The 12,786-nt window shown below is 48.7% G+C and overlaps 1 long non-coding RNA gene across 1 annotated transcript; it reads left to right on the plus strand.

The window, feature by feature from the left end:
- The first annotated feature begins 5,930 nt into the window (after window positions 1-5,930).
- Window positions 5,931-11,231, plus strand: LOC118925956 (uncharacterized). The gene is made up of 3 exons (XR_005030255.2): window positions 5,931-6,056; window positions 9,725-9,783; window positions 10,456-11,231. It is a non-coding gene; the product is annotated as an uncharacterized LOC118925956 (long non-coding RNA).
- Window positions 11,232-12,786: the final 1,555 nt, after the last annotated feature.

The following is a 12,786-nucleotide window of genomic DNA, read 5'->3' on the forward strand; positions in this document are numbered from 1 at the left end:
TTTCTTTCCCAGGACCGTAACCAGGCAGCCTTAAAGGGGAGGAAAAGTAGCTAGTGTGGCTCGCATCTCTCCTTTCCCCCTGCTCTGCTTTTCCTCCCTCTAAGCAGCACTGAGTCTGATCCAGAAAAAAAAATGCTTTTGCAAAGGGGCCCTTTTATGCCCTGTGGGTGTGTATGTGTGCATGTGTGTGTGGTTGCACTGATGTGATGAAAAGAGGGAGGAAAAATAAAAAGCCAAAGTAAAGTATCATAGTACAGGTTTCCATTGGCCTGAATGAGGTGATAACAAAATCAGAGAAACTTCCTAGGACTGCCCATCTCAGTTTCCTTTTTAACCACTCAGTGGCTGGAGTATGTTGTCTAAAGACAACTTCCAGAGCAACAGGGTATCTACAGTTGCTGAAATGTGCTGGATTTCAGCCTGGAAACCCCTCAGTGTCCAGTTGTCTCTTATGAAATGAGAAGAATAGCAGGGGGACCCCGTGTTGGGTGGTTCTCCCAATACCTCTGGTACATCTCCTCTGCTCTGTTTCTGGACAAGCCGACTGTCCTCTTCTGTCCTAACCCTTAGGCCCTAGGGGATCACGCTCCTCCTTCCGGAAACTCTGGCCCCTCTGCTTGCCCTCTGTCCCGCCCTTGGCCCGGCCTGCGCAGTGCCAACCTCAGCTGCCCTGCGGCTGCTCCTTCAGTGCAGTTCCTTGAACCTCTGTCTTCTGCCCTCTTGCTTCTTCCTTCTCTCCTCTCCCCTTGACCTTAGCATCCATTCACTGGCTCTGTTACCATCAGTATGTGATTGTCCCAAATCAAAGCCCCCATCTGGGTTGTCAACCTTGACCTTGACATCCCGATGTCCACTTCACCCACAAAAAAACATGAGCGTGCCCAGACGCACTCCCCTGATGCTCTTCCCAGCTCGGCGAGCCCAAAACACACAAGTCGGAGACCCAGATGCTTTCTTTGGCTGTGTCGTCTCTTTGGTTGCCTTCCAAATCCGATCAGCTATTAAACGCTTTCAATCGTTCCTTCAAGTTAACTTTTAAATTGTGCTTTTCATTTTTCATCATTTGTGTTTTTTGAACAAATAACACCTTCATATGGATCAGAAAACAGAACTAAATTTAAAGGCATGCGTTGTGAGGTCTCACCCCACTCGGCTCCCCAGCCACTCCCTGCCCTCTCTAGGCAGTCACTTTTATTAGTTTCTCCTCTATCCATCCAGTATTTCATGTGGATATAAGCATAAGAATATATGTAAGTATATTCCCTATTCTCTTTTCTTACAAAACGTGGTAAGTAAATGCTGCCTCTTTTGTTTGTTCATCTCTATCATTTTAATCCAGGCCCTTGTCCTTCCCTCTTGAGTACTACTATGATAGGCTAGGTTCCAGGTGCCCTGGGTGAGGTGTCCCACTGGCATGTTTAAGAGTGGCTCTGGAGAAGACTTCTAGGTTGGACTCCTAGGTCATTCGTTAACTGGATGTGTGGTCTCGGACAGGTGGCTTAACCTCTCTATGTCTCAGGTTCTCCATCTGTAAATGGGATAATTACTGAACTTAAATTATACAGTAGTAGGGTGGAGTGAGACAGAATGCTAGGTGCTTAGAGCAGTGATTGGCACATATTAGGAGTCAATATGTTATTATTTTCTCTCCAACCCAACTGTCACTCATGCTGGAATTCTATCAGTAAAATATATTGCTTCCATCCCGAAAAAGATCCCTTACCTGCAGAATAAAATCCAAAATCTCACCCCATCATTGAAGGTTTCTACTCTGCCTGGGCAATATGCCAGGCTCTGAACATACAGTAATAAACAAGTTAGATGCAGTCTCTGCTTTAATGAAGCTTATGTTTAGCAGTGAAGTTAAATTTTAAACAAATACAGACCATTGCACTTGTTAGGTATTTGTGCTATGAATAGTTTAGGCCATTGTGAAAGTATATGTTAGGGCAATATTACCTAGCTCTGAGGAAGTGACTTTCAAACTGGGATCAGAAGGAAGAAGAATCAGCTACAGGAAAAGCCAGAGAAACAAAAGAACAACAGGTGCAAAGGCCCCTGGTGGGGTGGGAAGATGGAGGTGGGAAGGATCCGAACCTATGACAGACAGAGTGCATTGTGGCTGGGCAGTGAGAACAAGGGAGGGAAGCCCCAGATGAGCTGGTGAAGCAGGAAAAGGAACAAATCATACAGGGCCTTGAAAGTAGGACGGGACAAATAATGAGATAGGAGAGGGGCCACCGAAGAATCAGTAGCACTCATTTCATAACACATTTCCAATTTGGAGCCGAATAACAGAGAATGGAATGGGCACAGGGAGTGGGGGCGGGAGGGAGGGAACGGAGATTGCAGGATTGTAGCGACAGGCTGGCACACTAGCTTGAATCAATGTAATACTTGCTGTTTAGTACTTACTTGCTTTAAAATAAGACACCAGATTTCTAGTACTTACAGGAATAGACATGTTGTTCCTGTAGTCTAAGATGGGCTCATCTTTTTATTTGAGCTGGATTTAAAAAAGTCTCCTCCCCTAGCACCCTTCCCTGGGTCCAGAGGCAAAATGGATGACCTGCTTCTCCCAAAGCCCGTGTCTGCTATGGCATCCGGCCCCCTCCCCGGGTGGAAATTGGTCTAATACATGTCAAGGTTGCCTGTTAGTGACAAGCTTTCTAAGGTAAGCATAGAAACCCTGGTTCAGTTCCCTCTCTACGCCTGGCATTTGTGTTCTAACAAAGCTCTGTAAAACTATAGGGCTGAATAAAACCTACAAGGAACAAGGTGTGTTCCTAGTTTGACACCATTAGTAGCAGAAAGAGAAGGAGTTTGGTTCATTGGGGATGGGCTTACCAGGGGCTGCCCCTAGATACCCACAGAATCTCCAGAAGAATATATGAAACAGTCCATTGCTTCTGGTTCTTTTTGCATCTTCGAAATTCTTTAGAGTCTGCAGAGAGCAGATGTCAAGGGTGGGCCATGCAGTCAGGATGACTGACCACTTCCTCAAGTGCCCTCCACCCAGGAGGAAGATATCAACCCATTCCACCTGGACTTTCTTTCTTCTGCTCTTTCCCACGACACCTCCATCTATATACTCCGCCTTCAGATCTTTCTATCCTTCCCCTCAGCCTCTGCCAAGGTTCAGCAAACATTCAGTTATACCTAGTTCTACCCTGGGTGGGAAGACAGGTGGCTTTGGATTTTGCAGGTGGGATGTCTACAAGGTGAGTAAGTTCTCACCAATCCCATCCTCAGGTATTCACTATGCCTATGTGCTAAAAACTCTGTCCGTTGCTTTGAGTCACTTTCCCAAGTGAGCCCAGTCTTGGTATATATGCCACGTTCCAGGAAGAAGGTGGGGGACAGGATAAAACCCATCACTCTGGGCTTTGGAGTTTTAGCTGATGATCTCTCAGTTCTTATGTGGGAACCTGCCTCTGGTCCTCAGCGATGATTGCAGTTCCTTTCTCCTCTGTGTCCATCATTATCTGCATGTGTTTCTGTACCCACAGCTGGAGGAATCCTTCACGACTCTCCAGGGTCAACAGTGGTGACCTTGAAAGACAGCGGTCAAGGGCAGTGGGTGAGTAGTCATGAGAATCACTTGCCTCATCCAAACTTTTTTTTTTCTCATCCAAACTTTTATCAAGGCTACTTACAAAGTACCTGATGGTCCAGTTTGGTTTGAATCTGCTTTTTCTGTTTCTTCCTAACCCTCCAGGTAAGAACAAAAAACAATAGGAATGGCCTATAAAGGGAAAATTATGAAGGTGGGAGTTTCATTAAAGAATTTAGCCCACATCACCATGTTTAAAACAGGCCCTGGATTTGGTCCAAGATTGAGGTTTAGGGGCATTTGTCCCTGTAGCTTCTTTATTATCCAAGCAACCTAGAACGAGTCTAAACCTCAAGAATCTTCCTGTTCTCATCTGTTAAATTGGGCTAACGATGTCCCTCTACCCCAGGGGTCTACTATCAGAGTCAAAGGAAATGAAAGGATGTGTATGGAATGTGGAAAGTACGTTGCGTTCATTCCCAGTTGACACCACGTGTCCGTCCCGGGGTCCTACCCTCGCCCTGGACCGTATCCCTCACTCCCAACAGTGAGCTACCACTGCCCTCTAGTGGCAGCGTTCTGCCAGACCTGGTCCTGCGGCCACCCCTCTGGCTCCTGGGCAGAACAGATCTTTCTCTTGGCAGAACTGTTTCTGACCAACACTTCCTCAAAGACAAAATGCCTTGCTTCAGAATTTTCCATATCCCTGATATGGGTGGTGACTGCTGCTCTTTCCTATGATATTCTAAGAGCTAACAGGCATTTGTCAGGTGTCTGCTGTGGGTGTGGACAGTGTGTCAGGCACTGAGGTGACATTCTCCCCTGCTTCCTCTCCCTCTGCTGCCCCATAGGAGAGGGAGCTCTCAAGCCGGTCATCCCCAGGATGTCAGCCTTCTGGAAACTTCCCGTAGATGATTACTGAGCTTCCAACTTCCCTTTGAAAGGACCCAGGGACGACCTGCTAATCTCTGTCTCCACGGTGCCCAGCACAGAGCAGGCAGGCATTCTGCAGGGATCGCCTATTGAAGAATTTGTCTACTGGATGAACTGATGACCTTCAGAAATGCCTTTGCTGGATAGACCCTGAAATTCTATAATATGTCTACACCTCTTTGAGAGTCATAGTGAGGAAGTTAAGAGTCAGACAAGAGAACAGGTTTGGGATTGAATTTTGGGTGCTTTATTATTAGCAGGGCGATGCTAGGCAAGTTTCTTGACATTTCTGAGCTTGTTTCTCATGAGTAAAATGGGCATAAGGGAATGACACTTCCCTCAACAAGAGGGCCCTAAGAAACACATGGGATAACGTATGTGAAGTGCTTGGAAAACAACACCACTGAAGAAGAGGACCCTTTGGGGGCGTGACTCCGTTTGAACACTGCGGGGACCACATGGAGAGCAGGCTGGAGGCAGCAGGCAGGGCCGGGAGGCGAGTACTGGGTGCGTTGTCTGAGGCAGAGGATTCCCACGTCCAGCGGGGTTTCAGCTAAAGACCCCAAGGTGCAGAGCTGGCAGGTCCCCCCCTCTCCTGGAACAAGCATCTTTTCCAGGAAGAGGCCTGGTCCTGAGCTCCTGAGCCCTCCGGGACCCAGGGAAGCCCATTGGATGTCCTGCGGATGCACTTAGTCATAGGGGAGGTGGGGATGGGGGCAGCGAAAGACAAAACCTCTCCTTCATAATGGGTTTGGGGGGATGACAGCCAAGACTCTTAAACAACTGGAATGCTAGGAACTGGGGACTAGACAGCATCTGGGGACACATGCACCCCTGGGAACACCTGGGTGAAGTAGAAGAAAACCCGCTTTCCGGTAGGACCCGCCCCCCCCCCCCCCCAACAGGTGTCACGGGCAGGTGAACCCCTTCTCCGTCCCCTCCCTCTCTTTCCCTTCCCCCCTTTCTAGGCTTTCAGGAGGAGGAGGGCGTCAGAGGCTGTTAGCAGCACTGCCACCTCAGTGTTCTTGTCTACTATTGTTCCTGAGATGGAGCATTTAAATAGTAGAACTGACAATAAGTAGAAGCCAGCAGAGATCATTTTCTCCCGAGGAAGGAAACGATTGCTTGATTTAGACGCAAGATCTCTTGTCTGATGGTTCCCAGTGCTATGGGCCAGATTTGACCTTTGCAGATGGATTGAAAGAAGCTTGTGGAGGGAGACAGTGCAGTCTCGTTGCCTCCCGGGCGGCTGCGGGCTGAGAACAATGCCCCTTCTGTGTGCTGTGCAACGGGGACAGTCACGGTACACCCAGTCCGAGGCGAGTGCCCGCACTCGGTATTGGAGGCAAGTCAGCCGAGGGGGCGGGGAGCAGGCTGGCATTGACACTCCCGTTATGGATTATTTTGATCTCAACTTTCAGCATTTCTACCTGGCCCCCACAGGTCGGAGGCAGCAGAGAGGAAGTGATCTGCCCAGGCTTTCTGGAGCCTTGGGGAAGCAAGTAGACCACAGGATTTCCAAGGGGACAAGGGATTCTCTTCTGCAGTGGGAGCAAGGCCCGTGCACCCGGTAACACTAGAAAACTTCTAATCCATCCTGGGGTCTAGGGGACCTAGATTAGCCCCCGAAGGGTCATGTTTGGGGTCAGGCCTACAGGATGGGGTGTGGGAGACAGAGGGGAAGGAGTCATTTCTTCTCTCCTTCTCTTGGACTAGGGCGTGGCAGATTCAGGGACAGAAGGAAAAAGCAGGCCTAGAGACAGACCCTGTTCTTTTTATAACCCTAGGTAGCTTTGCAAGTGTCAGCTTGTACCAAGGCCCTGCCCATCATTTTGGACATTCTCTGTACTCTAAGGCTGGCCTTGTCATAACTTGTGACCATCTGAGAATGGAAGGGTTGGGGAAGGGCTGGAGCTCAGCCCCGGGAGAGGGTGGGACGGGCAGTGGCTGGTATGTCTAGCAAATCATCACATCCTGTAGTTCCCGCAAAGGGTAACGGGAGCATCACGGCGTGCAGGCAGAGGACAGCAGTGGGGAGTCCGGGAGAAGGCAGTGTTCTGAAGTGGTCATGCCACGTGCCTTTGCATGACTATTTCTTTTTCCTGGAGTGTCCTTGCCTTTGCTTTTTCACTATTATTTTTTACTAAAGTATTGTTAGTATACAATCTTATGTTGGCTTCAAATGTACATCACAGTGGTACAACAGTCCCCGTGATCCACTTATGTTGTGATTGCAAATTATTGTGCCCCTTTATCCCCCTTCCTTCCCACCCCACACCTGCCCCAACCCCTCCGCACAGTAACCACTAGTCCCTCCTTGTTGTCTAAGAATCTACTGCTGTTTCATTCCTTCTGTTTTGCTTTGCTTTTATATTCCACAAATAGGTGAATTCATATGGTATATGTCTTTCTCCACCTGGTTTATTTCACTGAGCATAATACCCTCTAGATCCATCCATGTTGTTGTAAATGTCAGGATTTCTTTTCTTTTTATGGCTGAATAATATTTTATTGTGTATGTGTACCACTTCTTTATCCATTCATTCATTGATGGACACTTAAGTTGCTTCCATATCTTGGCTATTGCAAATAGTGTGGCTATAAACATAGGGGTACATGTATCTTTTCATATCAGGGATTTTGTTTTTTTTGGGTGAATTCCTAGGAGTGGAATTACTGGGTCAGATGGTACTTCTATTTTTAGTTTTTTGAGGAAGCTCCATACTGCTTTCCACAGCAGTTGCACCAATTTACATTACCATGTCCTCTCCTTTTTTGATGAGAAGATGACTGGGTTTCAAGAACAGCTCGCATCTTACCTCCTCTATGACATCTCTCGTGACAAAATAGTTCTCTTCCACAGCGTTTGACAATACTTTATTCATTCTTCCATTATATTCAAAAATTTAAATTATTAATTTATTTCACTAAATCTTGAGTCCTTAGAGTAGATACTATATCTTTAAGTGCTTAGCATAGAGCAACTCGTGATTTATTCATTCAACAACCATAATAGGATTCAAGAAGGCAGGTGGGCAGGTAGCCTGGGGATGAAATTTGGTGGGAGATTTCAGGATGAGATTCCGAACCCGAGGTGGGAGTGTACACAGGAGCAATAAAGTGCCCTTGTCCTAGAGGAATTGGGCTCAGGGTGGAGTTTTAATGCAGGGGTCCAGCTCAGGAATTTAGGTTGGAAATGGGGTTCAGAGAAGAGGCTTGGTTGTAGAAACAGGTCACAGAGTTGAGCAGTGGCCCTGAGGAAGGCTGGATGGTGACTGAGTCTTAGGAACACTGACAAAATGGCCTTCGTGGCTCCTTACTAGAAGATGGTCCTGCTGTCCAAGCCTGGCATGGGGTTGAGTCTGCAGCTGGGGGCCCAGGGTTGAAGGGGCCTCCGTTGCAATTGGAGGACTAAAAATGTCATGAGTCCATAAGTCAGATTCCAAGACCATTGCTTTGTTCTCTTTTCTTCACTAAGGGAACATAGGCATAGATACCCAGCCTTCTGTCCCAGAGCAGCACCCGCACATCTGATGAAGTCTCAGGAGGTCAGCCTTGAGCAGCTATCAGATACTAGACATTTGTGCACAACACGTGGAAGCAAAACTTGCAGAGACACAGATGCACCACCCACGCACACACTACCTGTCTACGTGTTCCACAGAGCCTACTTCCAGTTTTTAAATTCAAGAGCTGTTCTGTGGCTTTTCTCCTCCCATGCAGAGCATCACAGTTGCTCACTCCAGGGCAAGGCTCTTGGGAGAGATTTTGCTGCTGACCCAGAGATTGGGAAAGGGTAGGTCAGAGCTCGCGTCTGTGGGTGGTGTTTAACCAACACGAAAGCAACCAGAAAGGATGTGGAAAAGTCAATTTATCTTAAGTCTTAGAATAAAGACAGCTCAGGTTCTAGTCCCCTTTGCAAATTCTCCTCTTATAGAAGAGGTTTTCATTCTGGATTTGGGTCCTTGTAGAATGGCTTCGGACACATCTGAGCCTCAGTTTCTTCATCTATAGAATTGACAGAATAATGTGATCTTGACAGCATGGGGGCATCTTATGAGCAGAGCAGATGGCTCCTGTGGGGTCTGCCTAGCACTCATGCCCTTTCTGAGTACCTACGCCCACTCCTTTTCTGCTGGAAAATGCTCCTCTTCTTGTCACGTGGCTGCAGTGGGAGGCATCGTGTCTATGCAGAGCCCAGCACGGGCCGCAGCTCAAGGGTCCCATGGTGAGCTGAAGTCAGTTCTGTTTGGTGCTGTTTAATGGACTTCACATTTATAAAAACCTTTCAGATTTCCTGGGGTTTGGGGATTTGGAAATTGCAGATAATAGGTTGTAGAATTATAGGAACTTGGGCGTAGGCATTTGTGGATCATCCGTGTCTATTTGCTCCACTGGAGTGGAGATTCTTCAAGGGCAGGAATGAACACCTCCCCCAGGGGCTCCTCAGTCCCCTCAAGTTCAGCACGTCTAAAACTACCTCTGTGGGAAGTGAGAAACATGCAGTAGGGAGTGTGAAGGATCAGGGCTGAAGTGGAGCCTGGCCTCTGCTCCCCTCCCCTGTTTCTCCACCCTTATCCTGTGTTAGCCTGAGTCACTGGGGGATCTCCACCTTCCCTCAACCCTCCACGTCCAGTAAATCTCCAAGTCTTACTGATTGAATTTCCTAAATATTTCTTGAATTTGCTCCTTCATGATTGGAATTAATTATCCCTTGCCTGGATTATAGTCCCACTCTGAATTGGTCTTATTTCCTCTAGTTTTGTCCCTCACCCATCCCTGGTTTTCACTGCTCTGCTAGAGTGACGGATCTGTAATGCAAATCTGCCTGGGTCACTCTTATTTAAATCTGCCCGGGGCTACACATTACCTGTAGGAGTGAATCCAGGCTATATGGCACAGTAAAGATCTGGCTCAATGCCCTACACACACCCTGCTGGTCCATGCTTCATGGGCTTTATTGTGCTGGGACTCTCCTCTTGCTGAGGATAACCTGCAGCAGCCTAGCAAACTGATACACCTCCACGGGATGGATAGGACTGAATTCTGGGGTAGGAAACTTGTGCAGCTGGGCAGGGCTCCTATTAAGGAAGTACTGGGGGCAGCCTGCCTCTGCTGCACACCGGCTGGAATGAGAGCAGCAAAGAGCCCAAGTCGGCCTTTGCTGCCCTCTCAAGGTGTGGATCTGCTGACAGTGTGAAAGCATCAATCTCCATGTTTTCATTTTTTCATTCTCAGTGTGGAGTCAGACCCCAGGGCGTGCCCTCCGGGAGCTGTGTATGCAACACGCTTTACATGTTAGAATTGGCTGAGAAGTGAGCTGTTGTTGCCCATTTTTCGAAGCACAGTTCTCACTGCCGGTCCATCTGAGAGGTACTCTTGCAAGAAAGGAAAGAAATGTCTCCATGCTTTTAACCACCTAAAGACTCCATCAGAAAGAATTACCTTGGTACTGCCTGATGGGACTGTGCCTTGATAATGTTAAGCACAGCCCTGAACCAGTTGGAGACCCTTCACAATACAGACCCCTTCAATACAGAATAACTTATTTGAGCGCTTAGTTAACTCCTGATCATCTGTCTTCTTAGTCAGATCCCAGTCTGCAGATATAGGTTTGAATTGTCAGCAGAAATTGAGAATGTTGAGCGAATGTGTGTGTGTGTGTGCGTGTGTGTGAGGAAAGGAGAGAAATGGACAGAATAGCTAACCATGTATCTTTGATAGCTGTATAAACAAAATAGCCAGTATTTTCAGACTGCCTTGAAAGCTGTAGTGTTTCAAAATCATTGCCAAGGAGATGTTGAACTTTTGTTAAGAAAAACAGAAAATGAGAGGATCGTAAACCCCAGGGAAGAAATTTGACATTTTGAGGCCAAAGACTGACTCCCTTTGATGCGCTAACAGGAGCCATTGAGTATCCTGTGTTTTGGGGTAAACAGAGCCTTCTTGATGATGTAACATTCCCCCAGAAATAGAAGCAGAGGACGCCCAGCTGAAGCTCATAATTTGAAGCTTTCAAGCAAGAGACGAGCGACCTCTGCTGGCCATTCTTGGGTAAGCCACGGGCCCTCTTGCAGCTGAGTCTTACCCATTCCTCTGATGAGGAAAAAAACAAACTCATGGAATCCAGTGTGCCCAGGTAGGATTTTCTCTTTCTTCTCCCAACGGTATTTTTTCAAGACTCTAATTTTCCAATTTCATGTGGAATGGATGGGGGGAGTCTTTGATAAGACAGAGTAAATGAACAGTTTTTATTAGGATAACTTTGAGAGCCCATCGCTGACGGTGGGAGAAAGGCTCATTTTTCATGCAGATGATTTAACCCATGGAATTGTTTTAGTCCCTTCTCATTGGGACTGTGCCTCAGTGACACTGAGATGTAAAGCCTCCTCCTATCATACTGTCACTTGCCCACCAGGGTAGAGCCAGCAGAGAGGCTCAGACCTCGGGGTGGGGGCCACTGTAGCTGGAAGCGTTTCTCCAGATCAGGTGAGGATGCAGACGGGGAAGGGAGGGAACTGAGATTCCTGGGTCCCCATTTAAGGAGGACTTGTACCATCTGGGAGGCAATCCTATGAGAAAGTCGAGAAATATGTTGTCCTCTTCTCTTGATTTCTGGTCCATTACTAGGAAGGTTGTGCTCTTTAGGGGGGCCAGACACTACGTTCTTGGTTGTCTACCAATTGTGGGACATCAGTGAGGACCCTGAAAGACCCTCTGTTGGAACTGAGTCCCATTCCAACATATCTGGCTTGAGTCAACTTCCACAGAGCTACTTACCATGGGTGTGGATAAGGTTCCATTGTCATTCTTTGGTCTCATTGAATCCATAGTGAACTTGCCTGGGGCCGAAACCCATCGGCAAGACAATTGCCAATGTTGGCAGGGGTCATTGTTGACCAAGGGAAAGAACAGGCTGCCCTCGTGGGGGGAGTGTCTCAGCGGGCTGGGCCTACGGATGGGGAGACATTCAGGTGTCCCCCAGTGGACATGTGGCTTGCCTCCTGGAGGACTGGGCCCCACCCCAAGACTGGGAAGGGGTGGAGGCTAGCACCCAAGGCAGTAAAGGTGGCCCTCAAGAAATAGGGAATTTCTTAGAGAAACGGAGTGCCCGTGAGGCCACGGGAACGGAGGGAGTTTTCTTCTCACAATATTGAGAAAGGCTGTGAGGGAGAAAGACGCCCTCCTGCCGGAGGCCCGAGGGGAGGCGGCACGAGAAGGAGCCGCGGCTGGAGAAGCAGCGCGAGCGCAGGCTGCCAGGGGCCGTGGGGCAGGTGAGGGAGGCAGCGGGGCCTCGGCCCCAGGAACGGAGGGGCGGGGGTCTGACCAGCAGGCGGGGGTGGAGGCCCTGCCGGGGCCGAGGCATCAGCCCCCCCTCGGTGGAGGCCCCACCCGGTTGAACGCTGGTGGAAAGCCAGAAGGACTCGGCAACCGTGGGCTCTTCCAGGGGAGGCGCAGCCCCCTCCCCAGGTCATGAGGCGGCCATGCTCTGCTTCTGTTCTCACGCGCAGCTGAGACCCGAGCGGCGGTTCCGGCCGCTGAGGACGCGCAGCAGAGGCAGAGAGAAAGCAACGAGATGGGCCTGTGTGTCGGCAGGGCTTTCTGCTGGAGAGGCTGGAGAAGGTGGGTGTTGTCAGGCCCACCCTGGGTTGGGTGACTCCTTGGAATAGAACTGGTTTGACTACAGCCAGGTTATGACCGCTTGGTGGCGATGGATCTCCTCAGGCTTGAGGGTTATTATAATTTGTTGTAATTTTTGTTATTTGTATGTTGTCACAGTCTGTGTTGTTATTTGTAGGGGTTTGGTTACATTGTGGCAGCCTCCTCGCGCAGGGACCGCTGCCAAGGGCTGAGGGCACATAGATGGGGAGGCGAGAATCCTGGAGGGGTGGGGTGTGGATAATGCTCCGTGGTCATTCCGTGGTCTCACTGAAGCCACAGTGAACATGCCCGCGGCTGGAACCCATTGGCAAGGCCCGTCGGGATGCTCTATGAAGAACTGTTTATATTTAGAATATTTAGGTCTGGACTACGAGCTTATCCAGAAACCAGACCTTCTCACTATTCTCTTTAAAAATAAAATGAGCCACCCAGCGATGGAGCGGAGCAGCCGTTAAGAACACGGACTCAGGTGCCCGACTGGCTGGGTTACAGTCCCAGCTGGGTCCCTTACTGTTTGTGTGACCTGGGAAAACTACATAACTACGCTTTGCCTCCATTTCCTCAGTTATAAAATGGGATGTAAATGCTGCCTTACCATATAGGGATGTTGTGAGAGTCAAGGGAGTTAATATACAGGA

Source organism: Manis pentadactyla, chromosome 9, assembly GCF_030020395.1.
Source record: "Manis pentadactyla isolate mManPen7 chromosome 9, mManPen7.hap1, whole genome shotgun sequence".
NCBI classification, from domain to species: Eukaryota; Metazoa; Chordata; class Mammalia; order Pholidota; family Manidae; genus Manis; species Manis pentadactyla.